This window comes from Beta vulgaris, chromosome 6 (genome assembly GCF_026745355.1).
Source record: "Beta vulgaris subsp. vulgaris cultivar EL10 chromosome 6, EL10.2, whole genome shotgun sequence".
In the NCBI taxonomy this organism is placed as follows: domain Eukaryota; kingdom Viridiplantae; phylum Streptophyta; class Magnoliopsida; order Caryophyllales; family Amaranthaceae; genus Beta; species Beta vulgaris.
This window is the reverse complement of record NC_079207.1, coordinates 62,979,465-62,990,534: the sequence shown is the minus strand read 5'-3', so window position 1 is coordinate 62,990,534 and position 11,070 is coordinate 62,979,465. Positions and strand designations below refer to the sequence as shown.

Sequence of the window (11,070 nt, the reverse complement as noted above, 5' to 3'; positions counted from 1 at the left end):
GTTATTCTTATTCATGATTGTATTGCATATGTATTCAAGTAACAAGTAACAACTAACATATAACAAGTAACAAGTAACAACTAACAACTAACAACTAACAACAAACAACCATAAGGATTATTGATTATAGACGTATAGTGTTAGGGTTAATAAACTATTAAACTTAAACATTTTGTTAGTTAGTGACTTACTCACTCTTTTGTCTGAAATCTGAATCAGTTACTATATACCAACAAAAAGAGTTAGAATTAAAGAATTAGGTTGACATTAAAACATTAATGAAAGCATCTCAATTAATTTGTAATTATAAAATTGTTCGACTTTTCACCGTCATGGAACAACTCAACAAGTAACAATGATCAGTTGCAGTTTAAACAAATTTTATCCAAACAGTTAAACCAACCAACGGTTGAATCCATAGCAGTTAAAATATATTACTAGAGCAAATATCTAATATAACTGAAATAAGTTGATACTAGATTATATAATATATCAATGTAAGTGGACAAAGTAATTGAAAATAACAGTGATCTATCCAAGTGAACCTTGATTAAGCTTTATCTATTGCAAATACAAAACATATTACTAGAGCAAAACAAGTTGATTAGTTGAGTTGTTATTAACTTATTCTATTAGATGTTATATATGTGAATACATCTAAACACATAAAAAATTTGAAACAATTTGTTATTGCATAAGGCTAATGTATATATATGCTGATATTGGATTAGATCAATTTATTTATAGAAGTCGATAAGCTAATTGGTGTATATGGTTTACATGGTCCGTTTAAGATATTTTGTATTTTGTATTAGATCGTACGAAGATGGAGACATGAAGTGATAAAGTAGAACTTATGAAATTATATATAGGAAAGCATTAAAAGGATGAAGTTTGTTTAAACTTATAAAATTGTACATTGATAATGATTAGTGAATATTGATTAATGATTGATACATTAATAATCAAACCACACATAGGTCGAAACTTGTAAGCGCTAATCACCACCTGTAAGTTGTAACTTATAAGCACTAATTAGTAACTTGTAACATGTTCGAAACTTCGCATATTTATAATTTTTGAAGTCTTTAATAATAATTTATTTAAAATTAATAATACTAATAAAATTTTGAAATTTCTATTAATTTATAACAATAATACTAGTTTAAGAAGTTAACTAAATTACTAAACAAATCAATACTATAATCACAAATTTAGAATATTTAATGCCATTGATTTAAGAAAGATCAAAATTGAACCATTGATGGATATTAACTTAGCAATCCATGTGCTTGGTTACTCTCAATGCTCATTGGTCAAAGAAGAATGTGATGGATCATGAATTGAGACCATTGATTAGAGAAAAACAAAGCTAAGCCCTTCATTCTCTACTCTCTTACTCTCTTCTGAAAAATAAAAAAGAAATTCATAATTAGAATGAGAGCTAATCTCAGTCCTTAAATATTCAATCCAACGGATGAATTAAGATAAAAAACCTAAAGTTCTATTTGATATAAAACCCCCCGTTTTTTAGCCCCCCCCCCTCAAACCCTATTATTTTTTCACTTCTGTCACGCCTCTTCACCACCTCTTTCGCCCATCGCCACCTCCATCTTCCTTTTTCCATCTTCGTCTCCCCTCTCCACCCTCCTCTTAGATCTTACAGCAAATGCTTCTCCTTCATGAATTCCCTACTTCAGTTGCCCTATTGTTTTCATCATTTTCCTACTTTTGGCGAGTTTCCATTTCGTTTTGCTTAAACTTTTCTCTTTATCGTTCTTCCCAGAAAGAAATCTCTCAAAAGGTGTTAATTTTTTTCCCCATTACGATAGATGAATCCAGAGAACTGTTTATACGCAAAGATGAATCCAAAGCCAGTGTACGATCTATATGCATATTTTTTTTCTGTTCTCTGAAATTATTCTCTAAGATTATAATAATTTAATTATTTATGTTTTATTCCATCGTAAATCCTCTGTGTTTTCTATGAAATTGCAATTATACTCCATTGTTCTTTAATTTCGTTCTTTTATATATGTGAATTTGACTCTGACTTCATATTTTAATTTTGTTTCAAGCTATTTTGGTTGGATCTGTTTCAGGAGTGAATTAAAAAGTGATGGATTAGCTTAATTATAAGAGATTTCAGGTTATTTTCTCAAATCAGAAAAAAATATTCGTAAGTTAATTAGAGATTGGTTGTTTATCAATGCTTGAATTTCCATAATGCATTATTATCCATTTTACTAATTACAGTGCTGAACCTGCTGTCTTTTGATGATGATGCACGCAGCAGCTGCAGTTTGCTAGAGGACCAGATTTTTATATTAAAATGATATGATTGATAGTTTCATGGTTATTGTTCTGGTAGTTTTTTGACGTTCGCATGTCCCTAGTTCTAAAATAAGCTGCTCTAAATCTTAATGTGTTTATTCAGACAATGCTCTTTGCTACTTGTGTTGTATATTTTGTAGCTCCATTAGAAAATTTTTGCTCCTGTATAAACTACTAGCTTCGATTGTTTAGACAAATTTTGCTCCTGTATAACCTACTAGCTCAATTGGTAGAGCATTGTGCATTTGCACAAAGGTTGTAGGTTCAAATCCTACGTAGGTTGTGGTGTGTTTAAGTTCAAATCCTATGCCCCTCAAAAAAAAAGTTCAAATCCTATGTATTTGATGGATATTCTACTATAATTGTTGTTTGATTTGTCTAATTGTTGTTTGGGTCATAACTGGGTCGGTGATAGTTGGGTTGGGTCACAACTGGGTCGGTGATAGCTGGGTTGGGTCACAATTGGGTCGGTGATAGCTGGGTTGGGTCACAACTGGGTCGGTGATAGCTGGGTTGGGTCACAACTGGGTCGGTGATAGCTGGGTTGGGTCACAACTGGGTTGGGTGGTAACTGGGTTGGGTGATAACTGTGTTGGGTGATAACTGGGTGGGTTTAACTGGGTCATTGGCGGGTGAAGTTGGGTGCGGGTCATTTTGGGTCGGAAACAGGTTGGGTCTGGGTCGTTATTCACGGGTGCAACTGGGTACGGGTACAACTGGGTCGGCCCAACTCAGGTTGGGTTACTAATTCCACGGGTTAAACTGGGCACGGGTGAACACTGGGTCGGAATGGGTCGGCTTTCCAACCGACCACTCTCGGCTCGGAACAGGTTGGCTCTGGGTCGCATGCGGGTTCACCCGTGGGTCGGCCCAGTTTTTGACACCTCTATATGTAAGTTGTGTTTATTTCGTTTTTTTTCAGTGTAAGTTTGTGTTTTTGTTTCGTTTTTTTTAGTTTATATGTTTGTGAATTGTGTTTGTTTCGTTTTTTTTTTTCAGTTTATAAGTTTGTGTTTGTGTTTGTTTCGTTTTTTTCAATTTATATGTTTGTGTTTGTTTCATGCGATTTTTTGTGTTTGTTTCATGCGAATTTCAGATGATTATTGATATTAATAAAGCTGAAAATTTAGCAAAATAAAAAATTTAGGCCTGGACCCTCCAGACCCTCTAGACCCTCCAGACCCTAAGGGTCCGGGTCAGGGTCCAATTTTTTCAGACCCTTAGGGTCCGGGTCCGGGTCTGGGTCTGCAAAAAAAATTAGGGTCCGGGTCTAGGGTCCAGCTGGACCCGACCCAGACCCTACCCTTGCCCATCCCTAGTTTGAACTAGTGGTTGTTTTTGAGCTTGTATAGAGCTTTGTTGCTTTCCTTTGGTTTAGGGGGTCCAACCTAATTAGTTTGTCTTTCTTTTGGATAGCTAGCTACTAGCTAGGTTGTAATTGATTGGTTCTTAGTATATCTTAGCAAAAAGAAAACCATCTAAGATTTTGTTTAAGGTGATTCTCAAATAATATTTTAGCACCTAAAGCATTATATCAATTTATCATTTCAGGTATCTAAAATACTTCTTTCTTGAAATGATCTTCACGATGAGAAATGTTTTTTGTTTCTTACATTTAGAAAGTAGGGAAATTTTCATAAAACTAACTTTTATAGTTAATTTTTTTAAAAAAACTACCTTTTACAAATATTCTTTCAAAAAACTACCTCACGTAACAAATATTTTTCAATATACTACCATTTAATCGTTTATGTGGTTTAATCACTAATAATTAAGTCACAATAAATTACTTTTCTTTCTTCCCGTCTCGTTTCTTTACTATTTTCTCGCTACCCTACTGACAATAACACCTAATGCAATTGTCATTATGATTTATTAAATATAAGCGTAAAATGATAGTATATTGAAAGAAAATTGTTATCTAAAGGTAGTTTTTTGAAAGAAAATTTTCAAAAGATGTTTTGAAAAATGTTAGTTATAAAACATAGTTTTTTAAAGTTTTGCCTAAAAATAACAATCGGTGATGATTAAATCAAGGGAGCAGGGTAGAAAAAGACATATTCGAGGCAAATTTCTATAGTTTAATACTGGTGTGGATTTCACGGAGTTCTAAATGAACTCCACTTGGTAGATTATGTTAAATCTCATATCTAAATTAATGCCTAAGATAACTCCAGCCCACATGATTTCTTTCAGAAAAAAAAACAAGAGGGGAAGACGTCGGAGACACGAAGAGGACGTTTGGTATAATCAACGTAAACAGAATGAAAAGGATTTGGATAAGGAGGGGAAATGAAAATAATAATCGTTACCTTTAATAATTGTTTGGTATTTTAGTGGAATAGAAACAATTGAGAGGTTTATGATTGAGGAAGGAAACGTGATTTGTTTCCACTAGTTTGATAAGGGTAACAAATGGGGTTATTATGTTTCCCTCTGGAAATGGTATTTGTTACTTAACACTCGTACCAAACAATTAGAAATGGAAACGCTTATTTGAATCGGTTTCCTACATTAAAATTTTCCATACCAAACACCCTCTAAAAGTAAATTCAATGTTCATCAAATCAAAGATCCTTTAGCAAAATTCATAACTGCGGATCTGATAAACTAATACTAATGGTTGAGATTGGGCGATGCCCCATCTAATTTAGGATTGATATTTTATCACAAACGCAAATCATTATTTAATTGTAACATCGAAATGTTCTCCAATGAACATCGATTTCGACGATTCTCCTTTAATTTGTTAACCTTTATCTTTATGTTTCTTAGTTTGTTTATTGCAGATATTTCTTTGTTCATTGTGTTTTCTTTGCCTGTTCATTAGGGTGAGTGATTATTCATCATTTCTTCTTATGTTCATCTTATTTTCTTGTTGTTCATTGCTGATTTAGATGTTTATTGAGTCTCGTGTGTTGTTCTTTTGCTTAGTTTGTTCAATTTTTTTTTTTTGGTGAAAATAGAACATTATATAATAAGATAAAACGTCAGGTACATAGTTTAGCCATGATCATCATCACTGACTTCCATATTACAGTTACGTATGTCTGCTTCTAAAAATTTAATACAATCCGGGGGAGGGGTACTTAGATCTTGCAAAACATTGTGGCCTGCGAACCTCCCTTGCGCATATTTTGCTAGTGCATCCGCAGCCTTGTTAGCACTCCTTCCTTCATGTTTCAGTTCTATTCCGGCATTTTTTTGGAGCAACACCCTGCCATCATAGATATCATCATACAAAACACTTTTAGCTCCACTGTTATTATAAACTTCCTCCACCGCATTTTTTCAATCAGATGCAATTATGCAATGTCGCCAGTCCTGATTTATCGCCGACTTAACTGCCATCAATATGCCCCTAGTTTCTGCCTCCAAAGCATTAGAGCAGTAGGTGTTCATCCAAATCCCTCCTAGCCATCTACCTAATGAATCTCGACACATTGCAGCAAAGCCAGATTTCTTAGAAAACAAAATGAAGGAGTTATCCACATTGATTTTTAGAACCGATGTCGGGGGAGGGGACCATCTAGAAGAGGGGTTCAGGTCATAGGTATTGGGGTTAAGAGGTAGGGTCGGGGAGTTTAAATTGGGAGCTTTACCCACCTTAGGTTGGTTCCTAGAGTAGAACCATTCGGTGGCGGCCCAATGAGACTTTCTAATAGAGAGGGAAGAAGAAATATTCTTCTTGGAAAAAACCCAGGCATTCCGCCTTAACCAAAGACCCCATATTAGGAATATGAAGTCAACATTTGATGGAATTAAAGAAGAAGAGTTATTATGATCTTTAACAATATTTTCTTTAAGCCACTCATTAAAGATGATTCCATTGTTAATAGGAATCTTTTTTTCCTTCCACACCTCCATGACCCTTGGGCAATTTCTTAAAATATGGTTCATATTTTCCACTTCGTTGGGGCAGAACGGGCAATGTTTGGGGTATGAGTTTACCCGAAAGTTAATATTGTCATTAGTAGGCATCCTATTCCACCAGGTTTGCCACAAGAAGAACTGGTGCTTGGGAAGGCCTGGGTATTTCCAGATCCAATCCCACATTTCGTTATCAGTGGAGTTACAAAGAAAATTAGTAGCTTTTTTGGAGTTAAATTTTCCCATGTCAGACCATAGAGAGTACGTGTGATCGTCCTTATTTGAGAATTCAATGGCTCTAATTCTATCAATTAGATCACGGGGAAGATGAATGGAGCATATCGAGGTGATATCGCGATCTTTAAGGATGCTTAAGCATAAATCATTCTCATTTTTATTAAGGGGCCCATGAATTAACGATCTTAGATTATTACCTTGGAGCCAGTTATCTTTCCATAGATTAATGCACTTCCCATTTTCCACCGCCCAGGCTAGGCTTAGTTTGTTCATTGAGGATGTTGTTTTGTTCATTTTATTGAATGGTGCCCACCATATAAATGGTAGACTAGTGTCAACCATCTAATTTGTGAGCATATTATGGTGTAAGAGATCACGTGTTGGATAAATGCGAGGCCTTTTGCGACCACGGCCCAGATGGCAGAGTTTGTACGGGTAAAATATGTTGTTGTTGTTGTAATCATGCACTTGCAAAGTAGCAACAATTTGTGATGATTTACTCTCTAGCAATCTAAATAAAGATAGGAGACAAATCATGATTCTCCACTCTTTGCTTTAAATATTTATTACAATGTCCGTTTTTTATCAACTTTTTCGCCTAATGTCCCTTTATTTTTATTTTTTTTTTAACAAAAGCTACATCTAAAAAACTAAAAATAATTAACGATAAGAACGAAAAAAGCTAGCTAACTCGTGAGCTTTGTGAATTTGATGGAGAGGAACCTTGCATATAAGACAAGAAGATAACGTAGAAGCTAAGTTATTAAGGAGGTGTTGAGAAATCCATCGAAGGGAAATATTGGTAAGCCCTTTGAACTGGAGGAGGTGTATGATAGCAGTAGAGCCAGTGAAAAGCTGAACTGATAGAAAACCTTGGTTAATAACCCATTGAAGGCAATTAATAGAAGCTAAAAGCGGAAAGACCCTATAATATATATGTATATAAAAATGTCTAGAGAGAGGTCAGACCTTCTCTCTCTAAATCCCAAAGCCCTCAAGGCACAAAGTGAGAACCCACCCCCCACCCCATCCGAGGAGTCCCTCGTCTCCTCAACAGATGCCAGGAATCCCCCTCCCCCACCACCACCTGTCCCGCCCCCAGCCACACCCTCACCCCCTCCAATTCTTATTTCCCCAAACCCCCCTAACCCTCCATATTCCCAGCCTTCCTTTTCAAGTAACCCCAAAACCTTTAAAGAGGTTATGGAGTTTCGAAGCACTGACGTGAGAGAGATTTCTATGTTGGAATTAGTTGGGCTGCCACCTGTGGATCTTCCCTTTGCCACCTCCTGCGAAAATTTAAATGAGGAGGCAGAAATTTTTATACCCATATCTGAGGAGGAATATAAGATCATTTCTCAACCATGGGAAGCTGCAGTGATCTGTAAAGTCATGGGTAGGTCTTTTTCTAAAGATTTCTTAAAGAAGGAACTAGAAAAATTATGGAACTGGAAAGGAAGCTTAGAGATGATCACTTTGGGCAGAGGTTTCTATAGCATCCAATGTCCCAACCAAACCATTCGATCGGCTATTCTCACGGGTGGGCCGTGGTCGGTGTTTGGGAGCCACATATGGGTCCAGTGCTGGGAAGCTGGCTTCAAACCATCTACGGCACAAGTTAAGGAAATTCCGCGTTGGGTGGCTCTTCCGGAACTACCTATTGAGTTTTTCAATAAATTCATGCTGGAGAGAATTGGGAACAGTCTGGGCAAAATTCTGAAAATTGACGCCCACTCATTGACAAGAGAGAGAAAACGGTACGCAGCCATCTGTGTGCTCATGGAAAAAGATACAAAATTGCCAAAAGGAGCTTGGATTGGTAAAACATTCCAAGAATTTATAGCTTGTGAGGGGCCGTGGTTTTGTGAGTCATGCAAGAAATTTGGGCACCATTATAGAAATTGTGGTCAATCAGTTAATCATAGGCACAATCCAGAACAAAGGAGGGAAGGTAAAAATATTGGAGAGGAGAAGGATGGTCCTGACCCCCAATGGGAGGATGTCAAACGAAGAGAGAGAAACCAAAAGAGTATTGGGGGAAATCAGAAGGGAACTCGTTGGACCCCAAAAAAACAAATGACGTAAAAAAGGTAGAGGGGCCCACTGAAAGGGCGGCTGTTAGTCATTTAGGCAACAGGGGAACAGTTTCTAGTTCCAGAGTTTTAGGGGAAAGTGGTTATAAGCTGGCAAATTCTTTCACATCCTTGCAGATGATTGGAGACGTCGAAGGACTTCCTTCCTCTTCGGTTGGTGCAGGTTCTAAAACCTCTCATGTGGCGAAAGGTGGCACCCCTAAAAAACCTACTATACTCAACACATCACATCCTCCCACGCCAGTAAAAAAATCTATTAACCCAAACCTCTTTCACAACCCATAACCGTAACATCACCTGAAAAAAACTCTACCCCAAACCATGGAATTCCCAGTCGAGTTTTACCCAACTTCACCACCACCCTTGTCCACTCCATCCCCACCGTCATCCCCACCATCCCCGCCAAGAATATTGGCAATCCGTTACGAACACCCAGTGCACTTCAACCGGCCGGTGAGGCCTTTGATGTCGGAGTTCAACCTCGGATATGCGGATTACTTAATTCCAGAGGGAGAAGAGGGGTGTTACACGGATCTCACGTGGAAGGAAGTAAAAGCACTAGTCCTCAACCCCTACCCCGAACGAGAAATATTCAAAAACATGATATTGTACGTGAATTCGGACATAGCTCACGTTCATGTCCCTCAGTTTCAAGATGCAAGTCACCTGCCCAAGACTCTATTGATTTTCCTTCGCTGGTTGTTGGAGAAAGAGGGAGGAGTAGAGAAAGAAGAGAGAGACCTATTTTAAAACATGGGTCAATGGCTCGACCCTGCACCTCTCCTTCCTCCGGTACGGTCGATGTTCATTATGATGACAATGCCGGTGCGAATGCAAGCCATGAGCAATACCAATGCTCTGTTGTTAGCCCGAGTCCGAAAACCCCTACGCCAAGTGGGGTTGACAGTGAGCTGGGAAGAGGCAAGAGGGTTAAAATACCCTCGAGAAGCCGAGGTGTATCTCCAGCCACACATGAAGAGGATCATAGACTTGGAATCTAAAGAGGAAACTCAACCATGGGAACCCGAAAACGAGGACCTACTGGAAAAGTTTCTCAACAAACCATTTCTACCAAGTAATATGACGATCCTATTTTGGAATGTGAGAGGGATTGGAAGCCCTCCTTTAAGCCTAAACCTTCTGTCTCCTTGTAAACCAACACAACCCAGATATTGTTTGCTCGTGGAAACGCGAGTTTGCCGCCAAACTACACTTCTATCCTCCAAAATGTGGGGTTTGATTCCTGGCATCTAGTGGAACCGAAGAGGCTTCGCCGGGGCATCATCCTTCTGTGGAATTCAAATAATCTGAATTTTCAAGTTGTAGGAGGAAGGGCTCAAGGGATACACGGTGTGGTCGAGGTACGTAATTCGAAACTAACTTATGTAATTTCTGCTGTATATGCATCTCCTAAATTTGCTACTAGGAAATTGTTGTGGAAAGAAATGTTGACATGGCTGTGGATATCGATTGCCCTGGATAGTGTAGGTGACTTTAACGAAGTTATTAATCAGGGGGAGAAGTTGGATGGTCAACCGATAAACAAGATCGTGCTCATTTATACGCTTCAACTATGAATATGTGTAATTTATTGGATTTGGGTTTTCATGGTCAAAAGTTTACGTGGTCTAACATGAGAAAAAAGAATCCAATTTTTGAAAGGCTCGATAGGGGTTGGGTGAACCCGGAATGGATACTTAAATTTCCGAACTCTAACCTTAGGAACCTTCCTAGAGTGACTTCTGACCATTGTCCAATCCTAGTCCGCCTGACAACCCTCCGGGGAAAATAGGGAGAAACCATTTTCGCTTTGAGCCTATGTGGATCCTAGATCAGACCTTCAAGGATAATGTTTATCACTCGTGGGTAGGGAAACGGGGCCAATTGAGGCAATGCTTAAAAGTTTACAATACACGTTGATGGATTGGAATACAAACACTTTTGGTAATGTATATCGACGGAAGAGACGAACCTTAGCTAGGTTAGAAGGGACCCAAAAAATGCTCCAAATTAATCCGCTTTCTTTATTTCACCAAGAACTCGAGGAAGAACTTCGTAAAGAATTGATTCAAATTCTTATGCAAGAAGAAACTCTCTGGGTTACGAAAAGTTGGATGGATAGATTAAGGGAGGGGGAGAGAAATACTAGTTATTTTCACAAGAGTGTCATGATCAAGCGTAATGCGAGTAGGATTATGTCCATTAGGAATGAGGTGGGTATGGAAATTCAGGAGCCGGACCAAATTAGAAACCACATAACGGAATTTTTTCAGCAACTTTACACCACTGAGCAAGTTGGTTGTACTTGGCATGATCACCAAAGCCACCAGCTTCTCGACATTGCTTACCCCCCATCCGATGCTGAGATAAAGGGAGCGCTTCATCAAATGAAGCCTAATAAGACCCCTGGACCTGATGGTTTCCATCCGATTTTCTTCCAGAAAATGTGGGACATTGTGGGGATTGATGTGTCAAAACATTAGAGCTTGGTTTAACCAAAGGAAAATTCCCGAGGAGATGTGTCAGGCCATTATTT

General features: G+C 38.0%; 1 long non-coding RNA gene across 1 annotated transcript; it reads left to right on the top strand.

Moving 5' to 3' along the window:
- The first annotated feature begins 2,097 nt into the window (after positions 1–2,097).
- On the top strand, positions 2,098–2,547 carry LOC130591938 (uncharacterized). The gene is made up of 2 exons (XR_008969897.1): positions 2,098–2,149; positions 2,257–2,547. It is a non-coding gene; the product is annotated as an uncharacterized LOC130591938 (long non-coding RNA).
- Positions 2,548–11,070: the final 8,523 nt, after the last annotated feature.